The sequence below is a fragment of the Diceros bicornis genome, chromosome 14, assembly GCF_020826845.1.
Source record: "Diceros bicornis minor isolate mBicDic1 chromosome 14, mDicBic1.mat.cur, whole genome shotgun sequence".
NCBI lineage: Eukaryota > Metazoa > Chordata > Mammalia > Perissodactyla > Rhinocerotidae > Diceros > Diceros bicornis.
The window spans coordinates 34,566,319-34,581,951 of NC_080753.1; the positions used below are offsets into that span (position 1 = coordinate 34,566,319).

At 43.7% G+C, this 15,633-nt stretch overlaps 1 long non-coding RNA gene across 1 annotated transcript; it reads right to left on the reverse strand.

Annotated features, from left to right (window-relative positions):
* Window positions 1-324: 324 nt before the first annotated feature.
* Window positions 325-15,345, reverse strand: LOC131413906 (uncharacterized). The gene is made up of 3 exons (XR_009222058.1): window positions 14,975-15,345; window positions 4,179-4,270; window positions 325-424 (listed from the first exon to the last, which is right to left on the reverse strand). It is a non-coding gene; the product is annotated as an uncharacterized LOC131413906 (long non-coding RNA).
* Window positions 15,346-15,633: the final 288 nt, after the last annotated feature.

Here is a 15,633-nt window from a genome sequence, read left to right on the forward strand (position 1 = left end):
CTGGGCTGGTGCTTCTGTGGCACCATTAGCAGATTATCCAAATGCTCTGTCAGGCCAGCAGCTTCAGATTGGTGCAGTGTGTGATACTGTCAGTGGATCCTATGGTAATGGGCCCACTTTCAGTTCTAGTTTGCTGTAAAGTGGGTCTCCTGGGCAGAGCTATGTTGTATAAGATCAGACACTCTGTAAGCCCTTGGATAGTGGCAATTGGCTGAGGTTTTATGAACAGAAAATGCAAACTTCTACCCAGAACCAGTATCTATTTATATAAGAACGAATGGCTGGCTCTTTAAGGATTGAGGAAGCCCAATGTAGTCAACTTGCCATCAAGTAGCTGCTTTGTGTTCTCAGAGAATATTGCCATATTGTGGGCTCAGCATTAATCTCTGTTGCTGGCAGGTGAGATGTTCAACGGTGGCTCAAACTGAAAATGAAGTTAAGAAAACAATTCAGTTGACAAAAGCATCAAATATTTAGGAATAATTTTTTAAAATAATTTTAATGAATGAATTAATTTTTTTCCCCAAAGCCCCAGTAGATAGTTGTATGTCATAGCTGCACATCCTTCCAGTTGCTGCATGTGGGACGCGGTCTCAGCATGGCCGGAGAAGCGGTGCGTAGGCGAACGCCCGGGATCCGAACCGGGGCCGTCAGCAGCGGAGCGTGCGCACTTAACTGCCAAGCTGCAGGGCCAGCCCATGGAATAAACTTAAGTAATGAGTGCAAGATGTATAGTGACAATTTGGAACAATGCTGAGAGAAATTAAATAAGATCTAAATAAATGGAGAGGCATTTAATGTTTTTGATTGGAAGAATCATATTGTCAAGATGACAATTGTCCCTAAATTGACCTATAAATAAAATCCCTATCAAAATCCCAGAAAGTGTTTTTGTAAAATTTGACACGCTGATGCTAAAATTTTTACTGGAATGCAAAAGACCTAAAATTGCCAAAACAATTTTGAAGAAGGTTAATGAAGTAGAAGGACTCATGCCATCCAGGTTCAAAATTTGCTGGAAAGGCACAGTAATCAAAACAGTGTTGTATTGGCACAAGGAGAGGCATATAAACCAATGAGACGGAATTGAGACTCTACAGATACATTCTTGCATTTATGGTTAATTCATTTTCAACAAAAGTGCCAAAGGAAAGTCTTTTCAACAAATGATGCTTGGATATTTGTATATCCACATAAAAAATATAAATTTTGACCCTTATCTCACATCAAACACAAAAATTAACTCAAAACGGATCATAGACCTAAATGTAAGGTCTAAAACTTTAAAATTAAACAAAGAGAAAGTAGGGGAAACTCTTCATGACCTTAGGCTGAGCAAACAGTTCTTAGATACCAAAGCCCAGTCCATTAAAGAAAAAAAATTGATAATTGGAATTTATCAACATGAGAAAATGTGTAGTTCCAAAGATATTATGAAGCAAATAAAAAACAAACCACAGACTGGGATAAAATATTTCCAAGCCATATATTTGATAAGGATTTAGTATCCAGAATATATAAAAAACTCCCACACCTCAATAATAAGATGATAAACAGACCAACTAAAAACGGACCCAAGATTTGAATCACCATTTCACCAAAGAAGATATATGAATGCCCTGTATGCCCATGACAAGGTATTTTAACATCATTAGCCATCAGGAGGAAAATTAAAAACATAATAAGATACTACATTGAGATACAATTGTAGTATGGCTGTAATAAGAGGAGACATTATATAATAAAAAAAGCATTGCCAAGGATGTGGAGAAACTGAAACCCTCATACATTGCTGGTGGCAGTGTAACATGGTAGAGTCACTTTGGAAAACAATTTGACAAGTCTCTTAAAACATTAAACATAAATTTAAAATAGATCCCAGCAATCCCACACCTGTGAATCTATCCCAGATGAATGAAAACACATGTTCACACAAAGACATATAAATGAATACTTGTAGCTTCATTATTTATAATAGCACCCAAACTGGGAAAAACCTAAATGTCTACTAACTGGTGGTGGGAGAAACTAACTTTGGTATATCCATACCATGGAACACTATTCAACAATGACAAGGAGCAAGCAATTGATACAGGCCATCACATGGATGAACCCCAAAAGCATTATGCTAAGTTAATGAAACAAGACACAAAAGATTACATGATATACAATTCCATTTATATGAAACATCTAGAAAGGGCAAAAATAGCAGATCAGTTGGTGGCTAGAACTGAGGATGGGAGTGGGGATTAACTATAATCAGGAACAAGGAAACTTTTTGGAGGAATGGAAATGTCCTAAAACTGAATTTTGGTGATAGTTGCACAACTCCATAAACTTACCAAAATCATTGAGTTGTATCTGTAATAAAGTGGGCAAGGAGTGGTGAAGATAAAGGAGATTTCGGTCAAAATGTTCCCTCTGAGGGGCCGGCCCCGTGGCTTAGCAGTTTAGTGTGAGCGCTCTGCTACTGGCGGCCCGGGTTCGGATCCTGGGCGCGCACAGGCTTACCGCTTGTCCGGCCATGCTGAGGTGGCGTCCCACACAGCAACTAGCAGAATGTGCAACTACGACATACAACTATCTACTGAGGCTTGGTGGGGGGAAAAGGAGGAAGATTGGCAATGGATGTTAGCTCAGGGCTGATCTTCCTCACGAAAAAAAAAAAGTTCCCTCTGAGAAAGCAGGGTAACTGCAGTTTCTTATGCTTCCTGTCACTAAAAATAGCAGGTTTTCTAAGGATGGTGGTTGTAGTTGTGGTGGTAGAGGTTATAGTGATTCTGGGCATAGAAATTAGTAGATAGAATCTTTGAAGATGTATAATCCTTAGAGTCCTAAGGGCACCATCACAACCTCTGTCCTCCCCAAGAGGACCCCTCCTGCTTCTCGGTGCAGTTTCCAGGATCCTGTAACTAGGTCGACATGGGAGTTTTCAGGACTGTGGTCAATTTGCCGGATCCTGATCTTCTGTTTATTTAGAAGGGAATGGGGCAGCACATAGAACCTAATCCATTCTTGGTCATCACATGGGGGACTTAGAGAACTACAGACCCCTAGACTTGTCCAGACCATTGAGAAGACCCAGTCTGAGTCCTTCACTTCTCAGAGGAGTGAACTGGGGTCTGGAACTGGTGAGTGCTTTAACCAAAACTAGGCAGAGAATTAGAGGCCGAGGGAAAACCAGAACCCAGAACTCCTCAATTCCAGGCCAGCATGCTGTCTGCTGCAGTGCATTCGAGTTTGTGGCAGTCAATAGAGAAATGTGGCTCAGAGTCCCTGACAGAAGGAGCAAGTGATTCTGAGGTGGATGGCTCTGGTGGAATTTGCATACTTTCAAGATCCAGAGCCCACTCCATCACTGGGGAATGGGAATGAAGGAGGGATAGGAGTATGGTTAAGAGCATGTGTGTGTGTTTCTGTCTCTCTACGTATATATGTGTCTCTTTGTGAGTGTGTGTGTGTGTAAGAGCAAACAAGCCCTTCCCAGAAATCTAGATTGTGCTCCTGGTTTAAGAAGGTGGGGGAAGTGGACAAGAGGGGATGGGTTTGGAAGGCAGAAGTGAAGGAAAAAGAAACGGTGGAGATCTGTCTCCTTACTCTATAGAGACTTGAGAGAAGGGACATCAGGAATCATGAAAGCTCAGAGCAGATCATAAAGCCCAGGGAGCCAACAATGAATGTCCCCTGGAGGGGCATGCAGCATGAGCATGAGAGAAAAGGTCGGGAAGGGGTCCCTTGACTCCAGCGTCCTTGGTGTCTTCCAAGCAAGAGCAAAGCTCTGCAGCCTCTGGACTCTTCCTTCAGTGCACTTACTCCCGGGGTCTGGGCTCAGCCCACGCTGGGCGGCGTGGCACTGCTGCCCCATCTCAGTTCCTGGAGCACTGGGGTCACAGCTCACCTTGGGGTTGGGTATCCTTTCCTTCCAGAGGAATTTGGGGCATCCTATCGGATTCCCAGTTTTTACCTCAGGGGATACCCAGGGAGGATATCGTGAAGCCTTAGGAAGTTTGGACTTTCCTCTGAGAGGAACTAGAATGTCTGTAACTGTTCATCCTTCCTATGATGTCAAAAGAGCCAGGAGTTTAAAGTTTTAGACCTTACATTTAGGTCTATGATCCATCTTGACTTAATTTTCATGTTTTGTGTTATCACTTCCATGATAATAATCTCTTACTCACATGTGTTTGCAACCGCTGTGATTAAAGAATTGCTTCCCAGGGTGACGTCAGCATCATGGTGGAGTGAGCTTCCCACATTGAACTCTCCCCCTCTAAGACACAACAAAAAGGATGTTCATATTCCAACAGAAGCTATTCACACAACACAAGGGATGTCTGAGGCACCCAGTCAGCCATACACTTGATGACTGAGGTGCTGGAATCCCCAGAGTAGCTGGAAGGAGGTAAGAGGAGTTCCCTTCCTTCCCCAAGGACTGTGAGACTGAGACCATTGGGATCTCAGAGAGAGGGGGGAGGGGCTGCTCTCGGTGGGGGAAACCAGAGCTCTCCAAGACCCCTCACAGCTCGTGAGGAATCTCCCTACGGAGGGAGTGGAACTGTGGCGAGGGTACTTTCGACAAGTTAGCTCCTCAGGAGAGCAGAGAGCTGCAGCAAGGCTAGAGACCACTGAGTTCTGGCTGGTGAAAGTAAGCGCCCCTCCCCCACCCAGCCTGACCACCCGACCACCGGGGGCTTCACCACAGCTGTACCTCAGCTCCGCCCACCCCCAGAGGCAGCAGCCCCCAGGCGCCCTGACCCCACCAGCAGCAGCAGCAGCCCCATGGTGCCTGGGCTCCACCAGCAGCAGGTTGTGTCCATGCCCCCACACAAGACGCTGAAGCAGCTCAGGTCCCACTGCGCCACAGCCCCAGCTGCCCCAGCTGCCCCAGCTCCACCATGCCACAGCCTCAGCTCCTTTGGTTCAACTGTGCCCCAGCCCCAGCTGCATCAGCTCAATGGGTCCCTGCCCCCAGACTCCTGCTGCTTTGGCTTGGCCGTGCTCAGGCTCCAGCTAACTTGGCACCAGCAACTTCAACCCAGCCACACTCCAGTTCCAGCTTCAGCCCAGCAGTGCTCCAGCTCCGGCTTCTTCAGTCCAGCTGTACTTCAGCTGAGGTCTTTGTCCTAGCTGCACTCCAGTCCCAGCTCTTCCCACGATCCAGCTCCAGCTGTTCCCACCCTTCACCCCCAGCAGCCTCCTCTCAGCGGGACTTCAGATCAGCTGTGCTTCAGCTCAGCCGTGCCTCAGCTCAGCCAGATGCCAACCAGAGCATCTGCTGATCCAGGCAGGCCAGAATACACAGCTCTCGACCCCCACTCAGCAGGGCAAGAGGAAACTGCCACCATATATTTTCGCTATGAGGAAAAAGAAACCACTACCGACAGGTGCTATGCAAAAATATATGAAATCTCCAGACCAAAAGGAAAATGACGAGTGCCCAGAAGTCAACCCCGAAAGCACAGAAATGTATAACCTTAATGACAGAGAATTCAAAACAGCCATCATAAAAAAGTTTAATGAAATAGAAGAAAACACATATAGACAATTCAATGAAATCAGGAGTTTCTTCACAAAAGAGATTGAAACAGTAAAGAAAAACCAATCAGAAATCTTAGAGATGAAAAACACAATAGAGGAGATAAAGACATACCTGAAAGCCTTAAGCATCAGGGCTGACAATATGGAGGAAAGAATGAGCAACATTGAGGACAACAATGCAGAAATGCTCCAGATGGAGGAGGAAAGAGAACTAAGACTAAAAAGAAATGAAGAAACTCTCCGAGAAATATCTGACTCAATTAGGAAATCCAATATAAGAGTTATAGGTATTCCAGAGGGAGAAGAGAGGGAAAAGGGAGCAGAGAACTTGTTCAAAGAAATAATATCTGAAACTTCCCAAACCTGGAGAAGGAGCTGGAAATACCAGTGAATGAAATAAATAGATCTGCTAAATATATCAACACGAAAAGACCCTCTCCAAGGCATATAGTGGTAAAGCTGGCAAAAGTCAATGACAAAGAAAAAATATTAAGTGCAGCTAGACAAAAAATAATAACGTACAAAGGATTTCCTATCAGGCTCTCAGCTGATTTCTCAACAGAAACCTTACAGGCTAGGAGAGAGTGGAACGATATATTCAAAATTCTGAAGGACAAATCTTTCAGCCAAGAATACTCTATCCAGTGAAAATATCCTTCAGATATGATGGAGAAATAATAACTATCCCAGATAAACAAAAGCTAAGGGAGTTCATTGCCACAAGACCACCACTACAAGAAGTGCTCAAGAAGGTCCTCATGCCTGAGAAAAGAAAGAGAAAGGGGATTCAAAGTTTTGAACAAGGAGGAAAACAGGTTGACAAAACCAGAAAAATTGCAGCTCTCTATCAGAATAGATTAGGAAACACTTAATTATAAAACCAAAGATCAAGGGAAGGTAGGCACCACAAAGAAATATAACCTCATCATGTTAAACATAATCTCAAAACACAAGAAATAGGATGTGACAACAATAACTTAGAAGGGGAAGGGGAAAGGGATTGTATCGACTTAGCCTAAGGGAATGAGAGGCCATCAAAAAGTGGACTATCACATCCACAAGATTTTTTTATACAAACCTCATGGTAACCACTAACCAAATAATCAGAACAGAATCACACAGGATAAAGACAGAGAAAACTAAGAGAACTCCCATACAGAACTGCCAAACTGAATTGGTAGTCTGAAACACATGGGATGAGAAACAAAAGAAATGAAAAAGAACTGGAAAAAGAGCAATAAAATAGCTACAATAAGCCCTCATATGTCAATAATTACCCTAAATGTAAATGGACTGAACTCTCCAATCAAAAGACACAGAGTAGTGGGATGGATTGAAAAACAAGACCCAACAATACACTGCCTCCAGGAAACACACCTCAGCTCTAAAGACAAACACAGGCTCAGAGTGAAAAGATGGAAGACAATACTCTAAGCTAATGGCAAACAAAAGAAAGCAGGTGCTGTCATACTTATATCAGACAAAGTTGACTTCAAGATAAAACAGGTAATGAGAGACAAAGAGGGGCAATATATAATGATAAAAGGGACACTCCGCCAAGAAGACATATCACTTTTAAATATATATGCACCCAACACAGGAGCACCAAGGTACATAAAGCAACTATTAACAAACCTAAAAGGAGATATTAACAACAACACAATAATAGTAGGGGATCTTAGCACACCACTTTCATCAATGGATAGATCATCCAGACAGAAAATCAATAAGGAAATTATGGACTTAAATGAAAAACTTGATGAGATGGACTTAGTAAATATATATAGGACACCCCATCCAAACACAGCAGATTACTCATTCTTCTCAAGCACATACGGAACATTCTTAAGAATAGACCATATGTTGGGAAACAAGGCATGCTTATATAAATTTAAGAAGATTGAAATCATAGAAAGCATCTTTTCTGACCATAATGCTGTCAAGCTAGAAATCAACTACAAGAAAAAACCTGGGAAAGTGACAAAGCTGTGGAGACTCCACAACATGCTACTAAACAACCAATGGATCACTGATGAAATTAAAGGAGAAATAAAATCATATCTGGAGACAAATGAAAATGAAAATACACCATATCAACTCATACGGGATGCAGCAAAAGCAGTCCTGAGAGGGAAACTCATGGCAATACAGGCCCACCTTAACAAATGAGAAAAAGCCCAAATAAGCAACCTCGAACTACGCCTAAGAGAATTAGAAAAAGAAGAACAAACAAAGCCTAAAGTCAGCAGAAGGAGGGAAATAATAAAAATCAGAGCAATAATAAATGAAATCGAAAAAAAAAAAAGTAGAAAGGATCAATGAAACAAAGAGCTGGTTGTTTGAGAAGATAAACAAATTGACAAACCCTTACCCAGACTCCCCAAGAAAAAAAGAGAGAAGCCTCAAATAAATAAAATTAGAAGTGAAAAAGGAGAAATTACAACAGATGCCACAGAAATACAAAAGATTATAAGAGAATACTATTAAAAACTATATGCCAACAAACTGGACAAACTAGAAGAAGTTGATAAATTCTTAGACTCATACAACCTCCCAAAAGTGAATCGAGAAGAAATAGAGAACCTGAATAGACCAATCACAAGTAAGGAGATTGAAACAGTAATCAAACACCTTCCCCCTCCCCAAAAAAAGTCCAGGACCAGATAGCTTCTCTGGAGCATTTTACCAAACATTCAAAGAAGATTTAATACCTATCCTTCTCAAACTATTCCAAAAAATAGAGGAAGGTGGAACACTTCCCCACACATTCTATGAGGCCAACATCACTCTGATACAAAAGCCAGACAAGAACAACACAAAGAAGGAAAACTACACACCAGTATTCCTGATGAACATAGATGCAAAAATCCTCAACAAAATATTGGCATATCGAATACGGCAATACATTAAAAAGATCATACACCATGATCAAGTGGGATTTATACCAGGGACACAGGGATGGTTCAACATCTGCAAATCAATCAATGTGATACACCACATTAACAAACTGAGGAGTAAAAACCATATGATCATCTCAATAGATGCAGAGAAAGCATTTGACAAGATCCAACATCCATTTATGATAAAAACTCTCAACAAAATAGGTATAGAAGGAAAGTACCTTAACATAATAAAGGCCATATATGACAAACCCACAGCCAACATCATACTCAACAGGGAAAAACTGAAAGCCATCTCTCTGAAAACAGGAACAAGACAGAGGTGCCCACTCTCACCACTCTTATTCAACACGGTACAGGAGGTTCTGGCCAGAGAAATTAGGCAAGAAAAAGGAATCAAAGGAATCCAAATAGGCAACAAGGCAGTGAAACTCTCGCTGTTTGCAGATGACATGATCTTATATATAGAAAACCCTAAAGAATCCCTTGGAAAACTATTAGAAATAATCAACAACTACAGCAAAGTTGCAGGGTACAAAATCAATTTACAGAAATCAGTTGCATTTCTATATACCAACAACGAACTAACAGAAAGAGAACTCAAGAAGACCATCCCATTTACAATTGCAACAAAAAGAAGAAAATATCTAGGAATAAATTTAACCAAGGAAGTGAAAGACCTATACAATGAAAACTATAAGACATTATTGAGTGAAATCAATGATGACACAAAGAAATGGAAAAATATCCCATGCACTTGGATTGGAAGAATAAACATAGTTTAAATGTCCATACTACCTAAAGCAATCTACAGATTCAATGCAATCCCAATCAGAATCCCAAGGACATTCTTTATGGAAATAGAACAAAGAATATTAAAATTCATATGGGGCAACAAAAGACCCCAAATAGCTAAAGCAATCCTGAGAAAAAGGAACAAAGCTGGAGGCATCACAATCCCTGACTTCAAAACATACTACAAAGTGATAGTAATTAAAACAGCATGGTACTGGTACAAAAACAGACACATGGATCAATGGAACAAAATTGAAAGCCCAGAAATAAAACCTCACATCTACGGGCACATAATCTTTGACAAAGGAGCTAAGAACATACGACGGAGAAAGGAAAGTCTCTCCAATAAATGGTGCTGGGAAAACTGGACAGCCACTTGCAAAAGAATGAAAGTAGACCATCTTCTTTTGCCATACACAAAAATTAACTCAAAATGGATCAAAGACCTGAAGGTGAGACCTGAAACTATAAAACTCCTGGAGGAAAATATAGGTAGTACACTATTCATCATTGGCCATAAAGGGATCTTTTCGAATTCCATGTCCACTCAGACAAGGGAAACCAAAGAAAAAAATAAGCAAGTGGGACTTCATCAGATTAAAGAGCTTCTACAAGGCAAGTGAAACCAGGATCAAAATGAACAGGCAACCCACCAGCTTGGAAAAAATATTTGCAAACCATATAGCCGACAAGGGATTAATCTCCATAATTATAAAGAACTCACACAACTGAACAACAAACAAACAAACAACCCGATCAGGAAATGGGCAGAGGAAATGAACAGACACTTCTCCAAAGAAGATATACAGATGGCTAATAAGCACATGAAAAGATGCTAAACATCAATAATCATCAGGGAAATGCAAATCAAAACCATGCTAAGATATCATCTTACACCTATAAGAATGGCTATAATCACCAAGAAAAAAACAACAAATGCTGGAGAGGCTATGGAGAAATGAGAACCCTAATCCACTGCTGGTGGGAGTGCAAACTGGTGCAGCCTCTATGGAAAACAGTATGGAGATTCCTAAAAAAATTAAGAATAGAAATACCTTATGATCCAGCTATACCACTACTGGACAACTAGCCAACAAACCTGAAATCAACAATCCAAAGAGGCTTATGCACCCCTATGTTCATCGCAGCATTATTCACTATAGCCAAGATGTGGAAGCAACCCAAGTGTCCCTCGACTGATGATTGGATCAAGAAGATGTGGTATATATACACCATGGAATACTACTCAGCCATAAAAAAGACAAAATCCTCCCATTTGCAACAACATGGATGGACCTGGAGGGTATTATGTTAAGCGAAATAAGCCAGAAAGAGAAAGGCAAACACTGGATGATTTCACTCATATGTGGAAGCTAAATGAACACACAGACAGCTGGAACTGTTTGGTGGTTACCAGGGGCAAGGGGGATGGGGGGTGAGCACAAGGAGTGGAGGGATACATTTAGAGGATGACTGGACAAACAATAATGTACAACAAAAATTTCACACACACACACACAAAAGAATTGCTTCCCAATTCTGGTCCCTTCTTCCCTTCTCAGGTCATGTCACCCTCAGGGCTGATGCTGTCTCTACCCTGGGAACCACAGATCTTGGTGGCTTCTGGTCCCTGTGGGAATTCTTGGAGCTGAATCTGTCTGGTCCAGCCACTGAGCTCTTCTTGTGTGCTCACACCCGGTCTGTTATGAACATTACAGGTTTTTGTGTGAACTTGTTTTCATTTCTCTGGGATAAATGCCCAAGAGTGAATTGCATGTTTAGTTTTGTTAAAAAACTGCCCTACTCTTTCCAGAGTGGGTGTACCATTTGACATTCCCACCTGCAATGAATGAATCCAGTTTTTCTGCATTCTCACCAGCATTTGGTGGTATCACTATTTCCTATTTTATCCATTCTGATTTTGGTTTTAATTTGCATTTCCCTAATGGCCAATGAGGTTGAACATCTTTTCATGTCTTTGTTAGCCATCCACATATCTCCTTTAATGAAACGTCTGTTCACGTCTCTTGTCCATTTTCCTATTGTGTTGTTTGATTATTTTAACTGATGAATTGTAGATTTCTCTATGAAGTCAAAACACAAGTCCTTTGTGGGATCTGTGTTTGCGGTGGTAAACTTTTGAGGTCATGAATATCTGATTTTCTTCCTCTCTTTCAAGGATAGATTCCGGAGTCCGGGAAAGCCGAGTCTTTGGAGCAGCCTGCCAGGCCCAGGAGACCCCACCCAGGGCGAGCGCAGGGGAGAGTCAGCGCCATTCTAGTCCTAATTTCCCGTAAGCAGGCCGCGAAATATGAAGTCCTGGCTGGGGACTCCTCTGACTCTTCCGGCGCCTGGAAGACCCGCTCCATCCCTGAGCAGCCTGGATTCTAGTGCAGCTGGAGGATCGCGTGTCCTGGGGCCCGCCTCCTCGGTGCGGCCTCACTCTCCTTCCCGGGCGCGGGACGAGGGATGATCAGATCCTCCCTCGTGGCTGCGGCGGGGAAAGCCCTCGGGGAAAGTGCTCTGTAACCGGAGAGCGCGACGCAAACGTTAAGACCCTGTTGGCGCCTCCTGGGATGTCTCCAGAAACCGCGACCGAAATGGCTGACGCCGCCCCCATTTCCATCTCTACCTCTCTACCCGAATCGCGGAATCGCCAGGGGAAGGACGGTTGAGTCGGGGTTGCAGTCCGAGGGGCAAGAGAGGGAGGAGAAGGGGGCATAATTGGAAGAATGAGGAGAAAGATGAACACGGCGGGGAAGGAGCCGGCGACTGCAGCGCCGGGCCTGGACTCACTCCCGGAGCCCACACGTGGCGGGTCTCACCCGGGCGCCCCGGTCCCGCGCCCGCTGCCCGACTCCGCGTCTAAGTTGTTAGAAACCGAGCGAAACGCTCCCCGCACCTGGTTTCCCGCCCGGCGCCCCCCCCCCCCCGTTTAAACAGTTTCTAGGTCGCCTGTACCCCGCCCCCATCCCTCCTTTTCATCCTAGTTGGACTGGGCAGCCTCTTCTTTAGCTCCGTTCTTGGCTCCTAAAGCCGCCAGTCACTAAGTCACTCGTCGCCTTTTCACACCGGAGTCTGAGGTTCCCGTCTCTGCTCGTCACCATTCTCTGCCTCCCGCCTCGCGGGGCGGTTCCGCGGCGGAATCCGCGGCCTCGAGGAGCTCCCGGGTGGGGCTTGGCTGCCCTGCTGCTGCTCGGGGAAGGCTTTTCCGCTCCCGACAGGCTTGGGGGGACTTGCAGGCGGCCCGCCGAGCCTCGCCAGTCCCAAATGAGTCACCTCCTGAGCACACTGCGGCCCCAGGACGGGGTTGTCTTGGGGTCCCTTGATCAGCCTCGGGGCCCGGATCTTCAGCTGGAGGTCGTTATCTGGAGAGCGGAGGGGACACCAGGCCCTGAGGGAGGCGTCACACGAAAGCCAGGAGGCTCGTCGTCTTCGGGCGACTCGTTCCCTGGGGGCGGTGTATTGGCACTTTGACACGTTGACCTCGGTAGGGCCCAGGCCAGGGAACGTGCTTTTTCTTTACACTTCTTTCCAAAGACGTCTTCAGCCTTCAGGTTCCCGGGCCCAGGAGCGGCCTTTCCCGTGCAGCGTCCATCTGGCGAAGTTGACAGCCTCCTGGGCTCGGTCCTCTCCGGAAGCAAGCGGCGAGACCCATCTCTGGCAGAGCTTCGGACACGTGGCAGTCAGATACCAATTAAAAACAAAACAAAACAAAAAACCCCTACTCCTCCAATTCCACTATCAAAACAGGTTTATAACACGTCTCTCCGCAACTGATAGAACTAAACAATCAGTAAAGAGAGAATCTGGAAAAGAACTATCCAGCATCTTGATCTAATTGTCATTTATAGACCATGACATCTAGCAGTTGAAAATCAAAGCTTTTCAAGGGCACGAGAGAGATAGGCAATGTACTGTGCTAGAAGACACATTTAATAAATTTAAAAGGGTAAAAATCATACAGAGTATATTCTCTGAGCATAATGTAATTAAATTAGAAATTAATACTAATAGGATATAGTACAGGAAGCCCCAAATATCTGGAGATTAACACACTTCTATATAACTTATGAGTCAAAGACAAAAATCACAAGAGAAGTACAACAATATTTAGAATTGAATAATAACAATAGAACAACATGTGAAAATTTGTGGATGTAGCTCAAGGAGTACTTGGAGGGAAACTTAAAGCTTTAAGTGTTTGGATTAGAAAAGAAGAAAGATCTGAAATCAGTGATGTAAGTTATACCTTAAGAAACTAGAAAAAGAAGAGCAAGAAAAAAGTAAGTTAAAGGAAGGAAATAAGAAAGAGAAGAAATCAACTAAGTAGAAAACAGGCAGCAACAGAGAAAATTAACAAAGGCAAAACTTTGTTCTTTGTTAACTTGACAAACCTCTAGGGAGACTAATTAAGAAGAAAAGAGAAGAAAAATCACAGTATTAGGAATGAAAAAGGGATTACTACCACAGATCCTACAGAGGTTAAAAGGATAGTGAGAGAATACTATGAACCACTTGATGTCAACTTAGATGAAATGGACAAATTTATTTTGTTAAATTTAAACTTAACAAATTAAAACTTAAAACTTAGCAAAATTGGACAAAGAAAGAAGTTTACGACCAAATATGACTCAGGATTTCAGACACACAAATCTTTTAGCAAAACAGGTAATAGGATACAAGGTTCATACACAAAAACACCCACCAAATATATTATATATAAACCACAAATAATTGGAAATAAAATTTAAATATCATTCCAAGTACACTAGTACCAAAAAACATCAAATTCTTCGGAGTAAATCTTACAAGCAATGTCTAAGACCTCTGAAAACCAAGACACTGAAAACCAAGAAACACTGCTGGGAGGGAGTAAAGAAGGCATGAATAAATGGACCCCTTTTCTTGGACAGCGAGACTCAACATTGTTACGATGACAGTTCTCCCCAAATTGATCTATAGATTCAACATAATCCCCAAAAATTTCTCAGAGGCTTTTGGTAGAAATCGATGAGCTGATTTAAAAAATTTATATGAAAACATCCAAGACCTGGAATAACAAAGCAATTTTTAAAAAGATGAACCAAGTTAGAGAACTTATTTTCAGCTAAAAAAAACTGAGATAATTTGTAGTGTTTATGAACAGTTACACTTGCAAAATTTCTGTTGATTTTCTTCCCCTTATTCACTAAACAGAGGCACAAGTAACCACTTTGGGAAAAGACAGGAGAATTGGGGAGGGAATTAGAAAATCGAACCCTGGCTTCCTTCACAGGGGCCTCAGAGGAAGTGCTATTTTAGAGCAGGTTCTAGGCTGGAGGTGAGACTCACAGAAGCCTCAGTGAGAGGAAGAGGAGCTCCTGTTGCATCACAGATAAAGGCAGGGTCACACAGAGCAGCAGGCCTCTCTCAAGACTGAGAGAAAGAAACCCAGGCAAAGCTTGTCTTCAAGGTCAGGTTCAAAGGGAAACTTCCCTTCAATTATTTCTCACATCTTTTTTCCTACCTTCTCTCCCTCAAGCCTTGTGGTCCCTAATGTCCCAGAAAGCAGTGGCCTTGGGCGACGGTGAAGTCAAGCGTTTAGAGACCGGGACAAATTCCACTTCCTCAAAAGAAAGGCTTAAACTTCGGGAGGCTTCCCTGATCGATATCAATGCCATCCTCTCTCCCGTCCTTAGAGACAGTGCTATGGATACAGCCCCAGCCAAAGAGAAGGTCCAGGGAGGCTGCCCTGCTACCTGCATGAATCAGGTCTCCTTTCAGTTCTCCAGGGATCTATGGATCGATTCCAGGCAGGTGCCCTCCAGGTAGGTCTGGAAGCACTCCGCCCACCAGGTTGCCTTCCACTCTCCTGTCCCGCCTCGGCTCTGGAGCGCGGGTCCCTGTTCTGGAAGGTGTAATCTGCTCAGAGGTAGGCAGGCAGCTCACACCCGCGCACAGGCTCAGATTCCCGGGCACCTGCAGCTGAACTCAGACAGGAGGTGGGAGACCCTCGTCACCCGCCCACGGGGACCCCAGCTCCAAGACGGTAATTAGCCAGATCAGCTGTTAGCTGCGAGGTGTGTTCTCCCCTGAGGTATGAGGGGCCTGTGGGGTCCCAGAAACTACCTGCCCCGGGAGACAGAGGGCCCCTTGTCCAGGCAGTTGCCTGCCAAGTATCTGGGCTCTGTGAGTCTCGACCGGAAAGGTATCAAAACGCCTCCAGAAGTGGGAATCTGAGGGAGGGAAGGGGGGCGATGATTCAGCCTGATTCTCCTCTAGGCTGAGCCCCGAGCACAGGTTCCTCATCTGTGTGTGTGTGTGTGTGTGTGTGTGTGTGAGTGTGTGTCTGAGTGTGTGTGTGTGTTGAGGGGGGTAGTGAAGGTGAGGAGAGCTGGAGGTGGAAGGAAAGTGAGCA